Source organism: Rhipicephalus microplus, chromosome X (assembly GCF_043290135.1).
Source record: "Rhipicephalus microplus isolate Deutch F79 chromosome X, USDA_Rmic, whole genome shotgun sequence".
NCBI classification, from domain to species: domain Eukaryota; kingdom Metazoa; phylum Arthropoda; class Arachnida; order Ixodida; family Ixodidae; genus Rhipicephalus; species Rhipicephalus microplus.
The window spans coordinates 256,576,618-256,595,923 of NC_134710.1; the positions used below are offsets into that span (position 1 = coordinate 256,576,618).

Sequence of the window (19,306 nt, forward strand, 5' to 3'; positions counted from 1 at the left end):
CAGAACGAACACATGAAAATGCTATGCCCTGCTTTAATATTTTAGAATGACTTGATGAGAACTTAAGTAATGACTTCAGAGAATGAGGATGGTAGCGCTCACACACATAAGTACGTAAAAGTTCTAGCTGCAGGTCTAGGAATTGAAAAACTTCTTCCTTCATAATCTCCATCGTGAAGTTTAGGTCACTGCCTTTCTCTCGAAACACTTTGAAGATATTCATTGCATCTCGAAAATGGTCACCTGCATCGAAAAGCACTAAATAATCGTCGACGTAACGAAAAACCTGTCTGACCATCCCTTCCAAGCTGTCTGCCAACTTTCTGTCCACGAAGCTCAGAAAAATTTCACAAAGGATAGACGCCACTCTAGAGCCAATACAGATTCCCTTCTTTTGAATGTAGATTTCTTCTTCATGTTTAACAAATGTGGGTTTCAGGTAGAGCGATATTAAATAAAAAAAAAGATTCAAGAGGAACTTCACAACTGCTGAAAAGGGCGTGTTCATTGTTGTAATCACATACACGTGTTCTCACACTTCTCATTATTTCATTATGCGGTATTGCGTACAATAGATCTTCTACGTCAACACTAACAGCGCGACATTTACCAGGGTTTTTCTGCTGCAGGGGTTCTACCAGAGCAGAAGAGTTCGATACAGGAAATAAATCATCTACAGTTAAAGTGGATAAATGCCTCTGTAAGTATGCTGACTCTGCATGTTGCTGAGTACCTCTCTCTGTCACAATTGTCCTGAACGGTATACCAGATATGTGAGTTTTTGCTGCGAAAAAAGCTTCCAGAAAACTTTTTTCACCTTCTTTGCGTCATTAACAATTTTGTCTAGCTTCATGTCATTCAAGAGGCTCACTGCCGTTCTTTTAACTTTAGTTTTCTTATCGTCCACTTTGTAACAATTCTTTTCAATAGCCTCATTCGCCTTTGCTTTGTACATTGCCTCAGGGACCACGACAAAAACAGCTCTTTATCGGCAGTGAGAAGCCTGAGCTGTCTATCATTAAAAATAAAGTGACTGCGTATCTGTTGTTTTCCGACTTACCTTGTGGTTTGCCTTTCCTCGCAACAACGTCCACACATTCAGTCACACATCGAGCCCGATACTCGTCAGCCACTTTTGCGCAAATTTCCCTAGAATGCACAACATCGTCCACCGGCGAAAGCGTAGGTGCTATCGCGAACTTTGGTCCTTTTGCCAACAGTCTTTCGCATTCCTCTGGCACAAACATGAATGCTCATTATCAGAATGAAAACCACACTCCCTCGCCGCTCATTGTCGCGAATGCGGCTGCGCACCCTTATCCAACGGCAAAATTATACTGTCGTGTCATAGAAATCAACCTGCAAGAGAAGTGATTGAAGCCTTCCACATCAGAAGAAAAAAAACAATAAATGTGTCAGAGGGCTGTCACTTGCGGTCAGCGACGCAGAATTCAGCTATCTGTCTAGCACTTGCAGAACATGATATCAATGTTATAATAACTTCTTCCCTTGTTTACGGCGTGTTGTGTTGTTGTTGTTGTCTTTGGTGTTTTTGCATCTTTTCATAAGTTACACTGATTTATATATCATCTGTTTCTTTCCCAAATAAATGTTAATTGTGAGTGAGTACTCGTCTGTGTTCTTTGCCTCCATGCTCGTTCCGTGTGCGCTGTTTAGCCAAGATGGATCGTGTTTTTACCTTTGCCGATTGCTGATTTGAAATCTGGGACGCCGCCGCACCTTTTGCAATGCAGAGGCAACTTTCCATCAGTGCGTCTGGTGGAGATAGCGGTGTTCACGCAGCCTGTAATTCAGACATCGCTCCATCTGGCTGATATAGACACGGCCGCATGGCATGCAAATTCGGTATACTACCGAAACAGCACATTTCGTAAACACGGTAGCGTGCTACTATTACACTGAACTAACTCGCCCATAAAACTACGTTACTTGGACGCCTGGAGAGATTAAGCAGTGCGTCTCAACGCCGCCGTCTATTCCAGCTAAAAAAGAACAAAGCCAATCGTACCACGCGCCATTCCTCGTTCCGCTCTTCTTCTAGCACGCACTATGTTGACCGTTGTAAATGCGAACCATTTCTTAGCGAACTTCGGCGACATTGAGCATATCCATCTATCTATTTGGAGAGCATGCAAAGAGGCAAAGCTGCTGGTGAGGATCAAGTAACATCAGATCTGCTGAAAGATGGAGGACAGATATTGTTAGAAAAACTAGCCACCGTGTTTACGAGGTGTCTCCTGATGGGAAGAGTACCAGAGTCTTGGAAGAACGCTAACATCATCTTAATACATAGGAAAGAAGATGACAAGGACTTGAAGAAAAACAGGCCGATCAGCTTGCTCTCTGCAGTATACAAGCTATTTACAAAAGTAATTGCTAACAGACTAAGGAAAACATCAGAATTCAATCAACCAAAGGAACAAGCAGGATTTCGAACAGGTTTCTCAACAATCAACCACATTCATGCTATCAATCAGGTAATAGAAAAATGCTAAGAATATAACCAACCAATATACATAGCCTTCATAGATTACGAGAAGGCGTTCGATTCAGTAGAAATATCAGCCCTCAAGCAGACACTGCGGAATCAGGGCGTCAATGGAGTATATATAAACATCCTGGAAGAAATCTACAGGGGATCAACTGCTATCATAGTGCTTCATAAAGAAAGCAACAAAATACCAATCAAGAAGGGTGTAAGGCAGGGGGACACAATCTCCCCAATGCTACTTACCGCGTGCCAACGGGAGGTTTTCAGAAGCCTAGAATGGGAACAGTTAGGGATAACAGGTAATGGAGAGTACCTTAGTAACCTGCGCTTCCCCGATGACATTGCGTTGCTGAGTAACTCAGGGGACGAATTTCAACTCATGATTACGGAGTTAGACAAGGAGAGCAGAAAGGTGTGTCTTAAAATTAATCTGCAGAAAACGAAAGTAATGTACAACAACCTCGGAAAAGAGCAGCGCTTCGAGATAGGTGATAGTGCACTTCAAGTAGTAAAAGACTATGTCTACTTAGGGCAGATAATAACCGCGGAGCCGAACCATGAGATTGAAGTAACTAGAAGAATAAAAATGGGTTGGAGAACATTTGGCAGTCACTCTCAAATTATGACAGGTAGATTGTCACTATCCCTCAATAGGATCGAGGTTATACAGCAGCTGTATCTTGCCGGTACTTAGATACAGAGCAGAAACGCGGAGACTTACACAGAGGGTTCAGCTTAAATTGAGGACGACGCACCGAGCAATGGAAAGAAAAATGGTAGGTGTAACCTTAAGAGACAAGAAGAGAGCAGAGTGGATTAGGGAACAAACCGGGATTAAGGATATCATAGTTCAAATCAAGAAGAGGAAATGGGCATGAGCCGGGCATGTAGTGCGTAGGCAGGATAACCGCTGGTCATTAAGGGTAACTAACTGGATTCTCAGAGAAGGCAAGTGGGTTAGGGGGAGACAGATGGTTAGATGGGTAGATGAGATTAAGAAGTTTGCGGGTATAAATTGGCAGCAGGAAGCACAGGACCGGGTTAACTGGCGGATAATGGGAGAGGCCTTTGTCCTGCAGTGTCCGTAGTCAGGCTGATGACGATGATGATGATGATGATGATCTATCTATCTATCTATCTATCTATCTATTTATCTATCTATCTATCTATCTATCTATCTATTTTTCTATCTATCTATCTATCTAGCCATCTACGACTTTTAGCTCTCCTGACTGTTTAAATAATGGTATCAATACCAAACTTGGTGTGGCATAACATGATTGTATAAGAACATGTTTGACAATTCATAACATAAAAATCATGATATGTATGTCATGAATGTCATAATTTACAATTAATGGTCCTGCAGCTCTTGCGGTGGTTTCGTTCGCATGGTATGTTTCAAAACTGGCATGGTGTGACATGATTCCACGGAGAACACAGGTGACAGACCCTAACATGAAAACATGACATGTGTGTCATGTAACAACGTAACTACATGGCACGCTCGTGATGCGCTGGCGGCCGTTTCGCTATGTTCACTTATACCAAATTTGGTATTACGGGACGTGAATGGACAACGAAGGTATGCTACTGGTGAACACATGATAAACATGAGATGCGTGTCATGTAACAACATGATTACATGCTACGCTCCTGATGCGATTGCGGCTGTTTTGCTAGTTTCACATATGCCAACTTTTTATTACGTGACGTCAATGGATGAAGAAGGTATGTGACTGGTGCAAACATGATGATCATGAGATGCGTGTCATATAAGAACATGACTATATACCACAGTCAAGGCGCCAATACATTTGGCGCGACGTGGTGCGCATGCTCGCCGGCGTTCATTTCGTCGCGTCACGCCGGTGTCGCCACGCCAAGCGCCGGTCCTGCCATATATTCGCAGGCGCGCGCCGCCCTGCGTCGCTCTGACGCATGCGCGTTACAGCGCGTCCGGCATTCCCCCATCACGAAAAGAGGGAGACGCAGTGTTGTCTGGGTAAAGCATCGGAGCGAAATGCAGCAAGTCGCATTTCGCACCGGTTGCCGTCGGGCCACGCCGACGGACACCGGTCGCACCTGGGTCAGACTATAGAGTGCTCGCGTTTTGCTAACGTAGTGTCACAATACCCAGCGTGCGCGCGCGTGAATGCTACATTGGAGTATATTGGGCCCTTCAAGATGCGCTCGCAGCCGTTTTGCTAGCTCCACATATACCAAATTTGGCGTTACGTGACGTCAATGAATGACGGAATATATGACTGGTGCAAACATGATAATCCTAACACGCGTGTCATGTAAGAGCATGACAACATACTACGCTCATAGCGTGATGATACGTGGTGTTTAATGTCTCAAAACCACCATATGATTTTGAGAGACGCCGTAGTGAAGGAATTCGGAAATTTCGACCACCTAGGGTTCTTTAACGTGCACCCAAAGCTCAGCACACGGGCCTACAGCATTTTCGCCTCCATCGAAAACGCAGCGGCCATAGCCGAGATTCGATCCCACGTCCTGCGGGTCAGAAGCCGAGTACCTAAGTCACTAGAACACCATGGCGGGGCACAATCACGGCGTGCTCGCGACCGTTTTGCTTGCTCCACATGTACTAAATATGGTATCACGTGACGTGAATAGATGACGAAGGTAAACGACTCATCCAAATATGATAATCATGACACGGAAGTCGTGTACGGCATCATTTACTTCCACTTCGTAACGTTGTTCTGATTTTAAAGTGACATATCAACCTTTCTCACTGGTGCTTCGCAAGTCATCGATTCCCACTGTACGTGGGATCTGCCATTTTTTTAACAGCAGGATCATCTATCAAATACAGTTTATGAAAAAAACGAGCGCAACCAAAATGACAGCAATACCGCTGTACTCAGAAGCTTTTCCAATTACCTGGGATTCATTAGAGGATATATTTTCTTGCAAGCGGCTTGCCATTTATTTTTTTAGTGTTTTGTTAGCGCACGGCTTGAAGCGGTTTTAAACAGACACAATATGAAATATCTTCGTAAACGTTTTGTATTAGTACTGAGAGTAAGAAGATGGGCTTAATGGACGAAGTAGAGGAGGGGAGTGAAGCATAGCGGAGAAATGAAGAGGTTGGAAAAGGAAGCGAGAGTGAGGAGTAGGGCAACGCCACCAGATGCGCTATTTCCTCAGTCTTCTCACCACTGCTTAATTTTTTTCCTTGTCATTCTAAGGAACCCTATTTTTTCTCACGGACAATACCAAACTTCTGCTTTTGCACTAACTGCTGCTTCTCAGTTCCGAATTTCGCTCTTGTCCATCTTAGATTAAAGGCTATCATCACCCTCACTAGTCATGATTACTGCATACCTAACCTGTTACCTTCATATATTTTACAGTGTGTGCAGGGTTCCCCCAATAATACAAAATCTATACCGTTATTTGTTTCTACGTTAGGGTTTTTTTGTGTGGCTCCACCTTGTCAAAATTAATACAGTATTCATTACTACATGCCGCGTCTAGTAATCATGCCTAGGCTTTGCATGTAGTACCCCAGAACTTTTTCGAAGTACAACGAGAGCATAGGAATCTCAACATATACGGAAAATAAATAATTGTCATTGAAAACCACTCTCGAGGATTTTATAAATTAACTTTCACTTTCAAGGATCGGCGAGAAATTGTCGCCAAGTCTTGATAGTCAATCTCCGTTCCGGCTCATAAGGTCCAAGCACCCTTCGCGCTGATAAAATGAACTAATTCAAAGCGTTCGGGTGATTGCGAAATATATCTCGCTGCTTATTGATCACTTCGTGGACACTCAAGGAGGTAGTGTTTATCGAAAACTTCAAATGACCTGCAGCGCGGACACTCAGGAGGCGTCCTTTTCTTTATTTTGTCAAAAGAAGTAAGTTATATAACACTGAAAAGGCGTAAGCCGTGTAAAGTCCGCTTAATATTGAGGTTTACATAGAAGCATAACTGAGGGACAATGTCTTATATCAAAGACAATTGTGTTTTGCCATCAATACATGTTGAATTTTATGACCTATTTCACAGGTCAAAGGGGGAATAGCTGTGGTGGGCAGGTAAGCCACCTTCACAGGGTGTAATGGCTCGCGAATGTTTAGTGACATGTAGGGTGCAACGTCCCAGAACTATTATATGGTTATCAGAGACGCCGTAGCAGAGAGCTCCGGAAATTTCGACCACATGGAGTTTTTCAACGTGCACCCAAATCGGAGCACATGGGCCTACATCATATTCGCCTCTATCGAAAATGCAGCTGCCGCAGTCGGGATTCGATCCCGCGAACTGCAGGTCAGTAGCCGAGTACCTTAGCCACTATACTACTGCGGCGGGGCCCCCTTTCACAAAAATTGCCTCTGTACATATTGCGAGTAAGCTGCAGCCAACGCATTTTATTCACCGACAATCAACTGACACATCTCGCAAAAAACCCCGCTGCGTACAGTTCTACGCGCACTGCCAGCTACCTATCCACACTAGCGCCATGATGGTGCTGCCACCTGTAGGCCAATCTCGGGGCGAATACCCTTCTACAATGGGCTCCAAGATAGCGGGTGCGCTGCGGGTTTCTGTGCGGCCGTCTCAATTGCACGGAGAGCGCGTTTCTAGAGGTAAGCGTGGCCTGCTTTTTTCTCCGCACCGCGGCGCTGTTTCTTTCGGTCGAAAAGGCTGCCACGCTTTTGACGAAGCTTCTATGTGGCGAGAAAAAAATGGTTTTACACTTTTATATAACTTTGTGTTCGTTTGAAAATGTTGAGCGAAGGTGTATGAAAAGCGAAGTCAATGCTTGGGCGTATATATTCTGAAATTGACTTGTTTTGCTGTAGATTTGCGCCGCCTATATGAAAGCACTTACAGTTGTAATGCTTCTGCGAGAAATCCAGATGTGCTGGAAACTTCCTGTACTTCGATGTTTGCAGGCTGTATAGTAGGAAGGGTACTGACGAAGGAAAGAATTAATGACAGTTCCATCAACAAGCGAAGTCAGAAGAGTGCCACGCTCTATTCTTACGGGTTACACTCTATTGAAAGGGTTACTTTTTCTTTCCTTTAATGAATCCAGCACTGCTTTTCATTATAACGCCGTTCAAAGAATCCTTTCGTCGAGCCTCAGAAGCAGAATACAGGGGGGGGGGGAGGGAGCGGGAGGGTGCGGGCGGTCGACATGCGCCTAGACTATCTCTAAAGTGAATGTCACCGGTCCTGCGACGACCACGGGCTGGTTACAGGCATGCTTTAGTCACTTAGGGTCACTCATTCGCCCTGTGAATTTCACGGTGTTCAAGGATACGCTGGGATATATAAAAACGAACATCAAAATGCTTTGCTTGTTCAAAAAGTACACTACACGCGTTCAGAGTTTGATGTACCTGGTATGAAGCACTGCGGTGTTGTACAGTAGTGACTATTTGTGCTTTTTTATTATTTTCTTTAGTAGTCTACTTCGGCGAATACTTAGTTTTCATAAGGAAAACGTGGTTATGCTGCATGTTCGACCCTTTGAGTTGTATGCATTGGAGAGTACTGATATTGCCATTGTGCACATAATCAAAGTTCAGGTGACGAAAAAAGAGACAATCACAACCAAGGCAATTTCACTGTTAAAACGTGAGGAGTAAATGTTGGTCGGCTAATCTAAGCCTTCTACAATATTCTGTCATAATTACTTCTCACGTACCTTAATTCAATGACGTGAACAGGACACTCAGTTACCTAGAACATAACTGCGCTTCGGTTGACCACCTCATAAATATGCGTGTACGATATACCAGTAAAATTATGAGACAGGGTCGGAGAACAGTATGATTGAACTACAATAATTAGCCTATTTTTGCCTATACAAGTCTACAGAAAGAAGGAATGCTAGAGTGCCTCTATCTTTCTCAAATCGAGGTGTTTAGCCCCGAGCCGAAACGAACCGTAACGAAAAAAAAAAGTAATACTGCTACAAACGAATTGATAGCTCCTTACAATTACTTATCAGGAAAATGCCCCAGTATCACAGTAAAAATTTTTACACCCAGAAGGGTGTAAATGAGCTTGTCCCGAGGACGACACCCTAAGGGTGTTAATTCAGCACCTTCCAAAAAGGGTGCTTTACTATGCACCCTTAGAATAGGGTGTACATGTAAAAAAACTGTAGGGTGTTAAAAAAACACCCTTAAGGAAGGGTGCCTTCGATGTCCATCACTTTTTTAGCACCCTCTGAGGAGGGTGCGAGAAGGGTGCACAAGGGTGTTGAGTGCCCATGGCAGGGGTGGCGAATACTGCCACCAATAGATATCAGCATGCACTGATTAAACACTACTTGAAGAAAGTGGTCCTGATTATCGATGGTGCACCACCTGTCGAGCTCCATTCATTGCGTGTGGGCAAAAATATAAACGCGTACAATCGTGTATGAACTTGTGCTGGATCTATATATACTTCACAGTATATGCATAATGCGCGTTACAGAAAATGAAGCCTTGCTGCCCTTGCATATTGCGTTTATTTAATAGGCAAGTAAAACAAACTTTTCTTCTGCCACACAACTTTTTCACCAGATATACGTTCATGTATACGTACACTACACATGCAACACCTCAAATGTTTATCATATTTTTTCAGTTTCACTTTATTGACAATTCTTTGCAACATACAATTACACTGGTTTCAGTTTAGTATACTGCTTCAAGTACATTGAGACTACAAATGAAATACACGCTAATATATCCCTATAATTCTTTCAAGTATCTACAATCCTAGTGGTTTCCAGTTTAATACTCCTTCGTGTACACAATCGGTTAATAGGAATGAAATACAGGCAAATATATACTTATGATTCTTTCAAATATGTACAATCACCATGATTTCACTATATACGCCTTCATGTACACAATCGTTCCCAAGAAGTGATGCACACAAAAATATATATGGATAGTGTTTTCAAATGTATACAATCACAGTGGTTTAAGCTTTGTATTCCTGCATGTATAACAATTGGTTATGAGAAATGATGTAGATGCAAACATATACGGGTTTTCGCACATATAACTTTAGCGAATACTTAAGAAACCAATACAATGATCAGAAACACAATATGCTAAAAACGAACACAAAACTGAGTCAGGACACACAAAAAACAAAAGAGATAATGCATAATTATGGCTAATGACACAGCTGGGTCACTTTATGCCAAATGTCCCAGCCATTTTGGCAACCATCTCAAATGTATTCAAAAAACTCGTGCTGCATTGAAAATAGTGAACTTCTGGAATATTTAGGAGAGGAAAAATATTTGGTCACGTGGCTGCCTTCTGAACTTTCTGGAATGCCGTCTAGGTGTTGTATGTGAAAAATTTTATTTTAAAAGCACCGCTCCTTCTTTCTATACGAAACTCGGTCTACGTGTTATGTAACTAGAGCTTAATTTGGGAGAGTTGGTTCATCGTGGTTGTGTGCTTGTCACAGCGCGACAACTTTAGGAAGAGACAGAAAGGACAGGAAAGAGCACAGACTGTCAACTGAATTTAATGAATGTGCTACGAGCGCTTTTATACGGAGTACAAGAACCGTGTTCATGCGCGACGACACGTGTGAGCACTACAAAATAATTTTAACTGTGAAAAGAATACTCCCTCTCGGAAAGGATAAGTGAACGTGTAGTGATGCACTGATCATTGGTTTACCTGATAAAAAACATTTCTACAAACGTTAAATTGGCATTAAGTAAACCTATCCTCGTGACGAATGGGGCAAGATTGACTATTCCTGTTGCTGTTTAGTACACACACTTTTGAAAGCTTGCAAGGGGTGGAAAACAACACGCTAATATCATATCTGCTGGCTATTTTTCTAGTTGTGAGTCACGTGATGTGGTATAACATGCAAAGATTTTGGTCATTGTTTTTTGTTGGTCCTGTCTTCTTTAACTTTACCTTCTGCAGGAGGGTTTTGCAAACGGGTGTGAAGATTCTGTTGGGATACCCAGCATCTTTTAGTCTTTTAATCTGGTTTTTAAGCCTGACCTCACCCTTGTGCTAACATGACTTCTGAAGGGTGGCCTGAATACATGTATCAATTCCTCTTTCTATTAATTTTGAATGCCCACTATCAAAAGGCAGAACATTCTTAGCACTCCTGGGCTGATAGCACCAGCCAATACCCCAACAGCATCATCACACTTGTTTGCGAAACCCTCCTGCAGAAAGTAAAGTTAAAGGAAACAGGACCAAAAGAAAAAGAGAATGACCAATCACCTTTGCATGTCACATGGTACTACGTACATAAGGTGTCTCACAATTTTAGGAAAAGAGCCAGAAGATATAACATTGTTGTTTTCCACCCGTTGCAAGCTTTCAAAAGTGCATGTACTTACAGCAACAGGAATAGTCAATCTTGCACCATTCGTCACTAGAATAGGTTTACTGAATGCCAATCTAATCTGTATGAGATACCGCTAACACGTGGAAAAGTAAACATAGGACAAACTGGGCAATGCTTCAATGATCAAGCAAGACAGCATGCTTCAAATGTTAAGAAGGGCTATAGTAGTCTCATGGCCGGACACCGTAAAGAATGCAAGTGTGGTCCTAGGTTTCATAAAACACGGTTTTTGAAAAAAAAGCAAGCAGAAAAATGAGAGATTTTAGAACTCTTTATCAGGAAGGCCAAGGATCAATGCATCAGTACACCTTCACTTATCTTTTCCGAAAAAGAGTATTCTTTTCTCGGTTAAAATCATTTTGTCATGGTCACACATGTGTTGTTGCAGATGAGCCCTGGTCTTGTGCTCAGTATAAAAACGCTCGTAGCACCTTCAATAAAATTCAGTTGACAGTGCTCTTTCCTGTCCTTTTTGCGATAAGATTTTTATTACAGAAAAGAATTTCATTTTCTTACAGTTTAGGTATAATGATGAGTTTTCATTGTATCACAACATGGAGCAAATTGCATCTCAATACGGACAAAAATCACGATTTTGTGAAATTCGTGATATTTTCTCGTATATTTCAGCAGCTTGAGAGGTATAAAGATATTTTTTCCTCAGAATATACCTTCTGTGGAGTAAGTATTCACTGCTCAGATATTCATACAAAGTGCAATATTGCAATACAAAATGCAAACATAACACATTTTGGCTTTATTCTTGGAAGCGAATGTGGCAAAAAAATTGCACTATTATTATTGAGCTTCAAATACCTTACAGAAGCACATTTACTTAACAGGTAGACCGAATTTGCTTTAAAAAAAATAAGCGGTAGTTTTAAAACAAAATTTTCCACAAACAGCACACAGACGGCATTATGCCAGGAAGTTATAAGCCAGCCACATGAACAAAACTTTTTTTCTCGCTGAAGTATTCTAGCAGTTCACCGTTTTCAACGCAGTAAGTCAGCACATTTTTTTTTTCAAATACAATTCAGATGGTCGCCAAAGTGGCTGGGACGTTTGGCATGGAATGGTCCAGCTATATTTAAGCAAAATAACTTACACAAATAACAATATTTGTTCATCTACCGTGACTACACTAGAAAAAGTTGTTCAGGCATTGTGACACTAAAATTTTCAGTACCGTACTGCCTGAACAACTTCTTTGATAAACTCCAAACTCACGCCGAGAAAAAGCCGCTCAATCACGGTGGTTGTTAAAGGCCTTGCGGCCGTAGACAATGTTGAAAATTAAAAAAAATCAACTCATCAGTGCTGTCACTCCTTCCTTCTTCATCATTACTGACACGGAAGATTTTTCGGTTATCCATGTGGAGGTTCAGGTAGTAGGCTTGCTCTAGGCTGGGTCCAGGGTAGACTACGCAGGACGTCAGCGGCACCCTCTCATCCTGTAATAAGAGCAAATATGACTTCTCATAAAAAATTTTCGTGCTGTTCTGGCAGCACCATATATAAAGAATGTGTAGTGTGTATCCTTCGAAATGGCGTGTAATTGACATTACACTGAACTCGAAGCATACAACCCATACATTCCAATAATTTCGTATGATAAAGATAAGAGTTTTCAAGCATACAGCGAATTCCCGAAATGAGGTGAAGTGTAAGACTACAGCTCAAAAATGGCACTTACGAAAGCCTGAACTCACTTAAGAATCAAATTCCTTCTAGGGTAGTGAGCCAGTGTGAAAAACAATTCTTAAAGTACAACGTTTAGAACATGTAGCATTAATCAAAACGCACAAGAAACTTACCTCTTCATGTACAAACAGTGAAGACATCTCTGCTTTCTCTTTTACATGAGAACAAATGATCTTGGGCGTGGCACTAGCGAAGAGGTCTACAAAAAAAAAGTAAAAGACTTACTTAAATCACGCCTCTAACAATCTGAGGAATTGTTACAAGTCACCAATCAGTGCAATTCTGACTGCCTCTATAAGGGCATCAAAAATGAACAATTTTCTCGTTCTTTCTACCCTCACAAGACGCTCCGTCAATGGAATCTAATCCAAATTTGACGCTGTGCTTTTTATTTGCCTGCTTTCTAGACGTAGGGCTGCGAACATGTGTTTTGTGCACCTAATCTAGCACAGAAATTCGTCATCTATAATTCAATCATCTTATATAATTCATTGTAATTTGATAAAAGATGTGATAGCTCGTCCAGTTTTTAAAGAGTTGCGGGCCTGCAATAGGCACTGCCTTGCACGTATGAAAGTACTTCTTTTAAAAAAAAATTCAAAGCTTGCTTTCAGAAAAAGCGTCTGGCATATTTCGACAACCAAGCCCATCCTCTGATGGCAATCAGGGGCACGCTATTAGCGATTATTGACTACGAGATTTACAAACGTAACCCGTGCCTAAATACTCAGTTAAACACAATCACGCAAGTAAGAGCGTTCGAACGACACCAACGCGCGCGGACGCCGACTACGTTGCAGCAGCCATGACTTATGCTAGAGCAACCGCACATAGCTCCAACAGTCACGTATACTCTCTCGATTCTGTTATAACGCCGAACATTATCGCAGATGAAAGCGAAGCACGAAAACAGCAAACAGAAACGAGGAAAAACAACGCACGGCGATGGCCACAACAACGCGAAGTCTTCTAGATCTTTCCCTGTTGCTGGTGGCACTTGTCCTAAATAGCTTAAAAGACCGAGGCGCACTTGCTGGGAGCATCGCGGCATATCAGCACCTCCAACTATACCGTCTTTAAGCAAAAAAAAAGCCATTTCGTACAGTGCGCCTCTGTACATAATTTTTGCTTTTTCTTTCTTTTTTTGCGTTTACACCTACAGAAGCACGTTGCACATTTGAGTATTATTAGAAATGTTATTACGATGTAGCCCAAAGCACATCTTAAAACAATATCAATCACTTTGTGCAGTGTAGAGACAATGTGCGATCAGCAACTAATATCGCCCTTGTTAAGTGATCACATCACTCACTGTATGAGTGATGCAGGCACTTACACAACATCGCGCATAGCAGTGTGAACTCGTTAAGTCCCACGTTTAATCGGGCATCTGCAACAGGCCCGCGAACGCATGCTGTTGTAAATGGCTGGCAGCCTACTTCGGCAGAGCTGCTGCAGGCGCCCAGCTAGCGCTGTATGATTACTACCTACGAAAACAGTACACTCACCGTTAACATGCCCACGTTGTCCGTGTCCGCCACTCCATGAATATTCCTTAATCCGAGCGTCACTTCGAACACGGTGTCATGCGTGACCACCTTTGAATATGCGCCTGTTCGCTAGAACACACACAGCGACCAAGACCCCCGACCAACGCAACGCATTTGAAAGACTGCTGAGACAGAAAGGGCAACACTGAGAGAAAGAAGGAGGAGGCACTGGCGGCGGCGTGGCGGCGCCGCAGCTGTCGACGCAGGTGTTCGGTGACGCAACTCTTCGCTTATCTACGCCGCCGTTGACGCTGGCCGGGTTTAGCGGGAGGGGGGGGGGGAGGAGCGGCAAACCCGCCAAGACGGCGCCGAAAGGCAAACGCTATGGCGCATACGGCGGACGGCCGTTCAACGCGGAATGACTCCTTGTAAACGGCCACTCTCCTTCCAGCCAGTCGCACAGCGACGCAGGTTATTTACCAGCCTCGGGTTCTTTGAGTATTTTGACGGAATGCGATTGCAGTGGGCGAAAAATAGTGAAGCAAAACTTGCGCAAAACAAAGTGCACCATGGAATGACCAGAAACAATAATTATTTCGTCCTCGGTGGCATTAGCGGGAGAGCATCGCTACACCTTATTCCAGAGAAATTTCTTTTTGCATTGTCTGTGTCCGGCGATTCCGCGTATGGTGCCGCAAACACTGAATGCGTAGTCGAAGCTGGAACAAATTAATCCACTGTAGCGGATGTTTAGAAGGCTTGTCATGCACCACGAAACGTGCCGAGGTCGTTATAACAAACTTTTTGCTGACCACATGATCAGCACATAATTCCATATGGTTGCCCAATGAGCTAGCTAAGCACCTGTAGCAAAGGCAGTGCACGTTCTTGTTAAACGTTGTTAATATAAACGATGGTTGTGCATAAGTGCAGTGACAGCTTTCCGTGTGAATTGGTCATAACCCACGTTTTCGAGCGTAGAAGCGCCTCAACGGAGCTAATCAGTTACCACAGCAAGTTCGTAAGCAATGATGAGGCACGAAAAATGTGCAGCTGTTTTCCGTGTACTGAATAGTTAGTGTACAGTGCCTTGACCACCGCCATTTCTTAAGCCACCTCCCATATAGACTCCCAGTCTGAACAGGTGTGGGACCTTAAACACTAAGAAGCAGTGCCCCCCCCCCCCCGCACACACACACGAAATTTGAGGGCGCACGGGCTGATGCACACGCATACTTATTCACAGGCGCACACACATACACGTATACACACATACGGCAACACACACACGCGACCGTAAACGCACGCATGCATGGGCGTACACATGTGCACAGGCACGCTTAACACAAGCACGGACTCGCATATACACGCGCACGCACACATGCACGGGTGTACACACAATCGCGCTTACACGCGAACACATGCGCAGGCTCACGCACACACACCCATACTCGGGCGAACATTATGTTCCTGTGTATAATCCACAACAAACATGTAGCTTATAACCAACGCTAAGGTGAGCTTTCGTAACGTGGATTGCAGTTAATTGCCATTATAGATGAAACGCGATTTGCTTCTGCTGGCATTCTGCTGTATTCGGAGAGCACCTTCACACATTCTAAGTCTAGGCCGTCATTTAACGCAAGGTCCACATATTCGTGCAGCAGCTACGCTGCTCGGTCGCCAATTCGAAGGTCGCGGGTTCGATTCCGGCCGTGGCAGTCGAATTCAGATGGAGGCGAAAAGGTAGAAGCCTGTGCACTGCGCGATATCAGCGCCCATTAAAGAACACCAAATGGTCAAAATCTCTAGAGCTTTCCACTACGACGACCCTCATAATCATATCGAGGTTTTTGAGACGTAAAATACCAAATAATATAATTATGTGTTCTTCTTATGCTGCATATTCCATCTGATGAATCGTCACCTACACCCTTCTCAGGCCCAAAAGCACCCTTAGAGCCTATTTTAGGGTGCTATCGAGGCAAGCACCCAAACAAATGGGTGCTTTTTTTTTCAATCGACCATTTATGGGTGTTAAAGGGTGTTGCAAAGGGTGCTTTCTCGTAAAAGCACCCTTTTTACACCCTTTTGGGTTTAAAAATTTTTACTGTGATAGCCATGCTTTTCTTCGTAAATGAGACCAAAATAGAAGCAATAAGGAGGACAAATAAACTTTATTATAAGAAACCAGCAGGTTTAGGTGGCCGGGCCTAAGCCTCCCATGAGGGGACGTGAAGGGCTTGCCTCGACGCCGCCTAATTGGCGTGCTGGGTCGCGCAGGTTTGGTCGTAAAGAGCGGGGCTCCGCAGAGCCACACGGAGCTTCGACGAAAGGGCCGTGGCGTTAGTGTGTCTGTACTGAGCCGGGTGCTCCCACAGCATGTGTGGAAGCGTAGCCGGGTGAGGGCCGCAGCATCAGCAGTGGGAGGTTGTGCACACATCCGGGAAAATGAGGTGAAAGCGGGCAGGTGAGGGATACGGGCTTGTTTGAAGTAGACGCAAAGTGGTGGCATGTGACCGGTTGAGTTTAGGGTGAGGTGGGGGAAAGGGTCGGCCTCTGGGGTAAAAGTTCTTAACCAGACCATTGTAGGTAGTCAGATTGTCTCTGGTGTCCATTTCGTCTTTAGTAGCTCCAGCGCGGTTGACAAGGCCTCGCGCAAGGGAGTGGGTGACCTCGTTAAGGTTGGGGAGGCATGGGTAGACTGGGCCCGCGTGAGCGGGGATCCATGTCAGGGTGATCATGTTTTCTTTGGAGTGTGGTGCCTGGCAGAGGATGCGAAGCGCTTGAGGAGAAATGTGGCCTTTGCTGTAGTTAGCGATGGCTGAAGGAGAGTCGCATATGGTGATGTCACAGGTTGTATCTAGGGTGTCCAGGGCGATGGCCACCTCTTCAGTCGTCTTGGCAGAGCAAGTAGTGACACTTGTTGCGTGGTGTAGGACTCCATTGCGTGTGGTGACAGTTACAAAACGTGTGCCTTGAGGATACTGAGCTGCGTCAACAAATGTGGTGCCAGGATCGTGGGCAAGGGCTTTTGTGATGGCTCTAGCGCGAGCATGGCGCTGGGCTCTGTTGTACTCAGGATGCATGTTTCTAGGGATGGGTCCGCTTGAATCCAGCTGCGGATGTGATGCCAAATTGATTGTTTGGGGCCCTGTTGCTGATGGTACGTGAATCCAAGCGTGTATAGAATAGAACGTACCGTTTCGGTGTGTGTGAGCCGTTCTAGCTGACTGTGTGGTTGAGCTTCGATGAGTTCTGCGAGGGTGTTATGAAGTCCCAGTTGATTGAAAAGTTCAGTACTGGTGTAGTGCGGGAGGCCAAGTGCTTGCTTGTAGACCTTTCGTATGAGGGTATCGAGCTTGTTTTGTACTGCACAATACTAGTTCAGATAAGCAGCAACGTTGGTGATATGACACAGGACAAAAGACTGCACGAGGAGGAGAAGGATCTCTTCTTGAGACCACATCTTTGGTTCGATATACGTTTGAGAAGACGTAAGGAGTCGTGAGATAGCTGTGATATTTCTAAGAGCCAAGCCGTTAGAGCCATTGGCTGATATAGTGCGACCGAGGACTCGGATAGTAGGGACGTGCGGGATAGGGCTGCCATCTTGAAGGTGAAGGGTGATGGTGTCACAGGGTCTTTGCTCATGTAGGTGTTTGGGGGACGTCCCCGCTGAATGGGGTTGAAACGAAGCAGCTCCGATTTGTTCGGTGAACAGCGCAGTCCGGTTCTTTGGAGTAGGCCTCAACCGTGTCAATTGCTGTCTGCAGGGCTGTCTCTACTTGACCATCACTACCTTTGCACGCCCAGATGGTAATGTCGTCGGCGTAGATAGTAGAGTGGACGTTGTCGACCTGTTGTAATTGATTTGCAAGGCCAAGCATGACTAAGTTAAACAGCATGAGAGAGATGACTGACCCTTGCGGGGTGCCTACACTGCCAAGAGGAATCAGCGATAATCGTAAATTTCCGACCGAAAGGGTGGCCTTGCGGTTGGAGAGGAAGTCACGAATGTGACTGTAGGCCCGCTCTTCCAGGTGAAGGAGACAAACTTGTTCGAGAATAGCAGCATGGGAAATGTTGTCTAAAGCTTGACTAAGGTTGAGTACGAGAATAGTTTTAGTGTTACGGGAACAATCGTTTAGAACTTTGTGCTTAAGTTGCAGCATAGCGTCTTGTGCTGACAGGTGAGGTCAAAATTCTATAATGGTGTTGGGATAGATAAAGTTGTCTTCGAGGTAAGTGTTGACACGTGCCAGGAAGGCATGTTCTATAACCTTGCCCACGCATGAAGTGAGCCGGCATCCGACAAGCTGTGTGCTACAGTTTACAGCAGAGTCCAGCGAAATGGACATTATTTTGCGACTCCAAGCCGGCCCTTCAGCTAATAAGAAACTACATGAAACAAGACACTGCATACAGTCCTCTGGTGTGTGACATAATGGGTATGTTGAATGAATCATTTCAATCCGGACATACCATTGCATTGAAATGGATTCCCAGTTATTGTGGCATAGCTGGGAACGAACAAACTGCTGCAGAAGCACGCACACTTGCGGTGAAGTGATATCGATTCACTTTTCCCGATATGACATCAACGCCTTGTGGTCTAAAGGTACGAAGACATCTATGCAAGGACTATGGAATGATCCGGATTATCACCACAAGCGCATTTACAGGCTTGACTCTTGTCGTGTTTTTCGCCTTCCGTTCCGACTAAGGAGAAACCAAGAAACGCTACTACATAGACTGTGGCTCGGTGTTCCATACACGCGACGATACTTATGAATAATAGGACCAGAGCAAAATCCTAACTGCAACTTGTGTAACACGCCAGAAACTATTAATCACATCCTGCGTGTGTGTCCTTTATACGCAAATGAAAGACAATCTCTTAAGTGCCTCACAGATGACATAGACTGCCGACCTTTTTCGGAAGAGGAACTTTTGGGTGCTTGGGTACGTGTGGATCACGCTCAACGCAGTTTAAAGAGCCTGCTCGCATTTCTAAGCAAGACAGGTTTAGATTCCCGTATTTAGAGAATCTGATAATATAGATATTTTGTGTGTGTACTACACCGAACGAGACATTGTGTGCATTGAGTCATTGTGCTATACCACAATCACCCCTCTTCGTACCCTCCTCTTTCTTTCCCTTTCCCCTTACCCCCATGTGGAGTAGCAGGCCAGGAACCCGCTTTCAAGG

General features: G+C 44.2%; 1 long non-coding RNA gene across 1 annotated transcript; it reads right to left on the minus strand.

The window, feature by feature from the left end:
• Positions 1–10,395: 10,395 nt before the first annotated feature.
• Positions 10,396–14,279, minus strand: LOC142776077 (uncharacterized). Its single transcript, XR_012887287.1, has 3 exons — positions 14,113–14,279; positions 12,718–12,803; positions 10,396–12,354 (listed from the first exon to the last, which is right to left on the minus strand). It is a non-coding gene; the product is annotated as an uncharacterized LOC142776077 (long non-coding RNA).
• Positions 14,280–19,306: the final 5,027 nt, after the last annotated feature.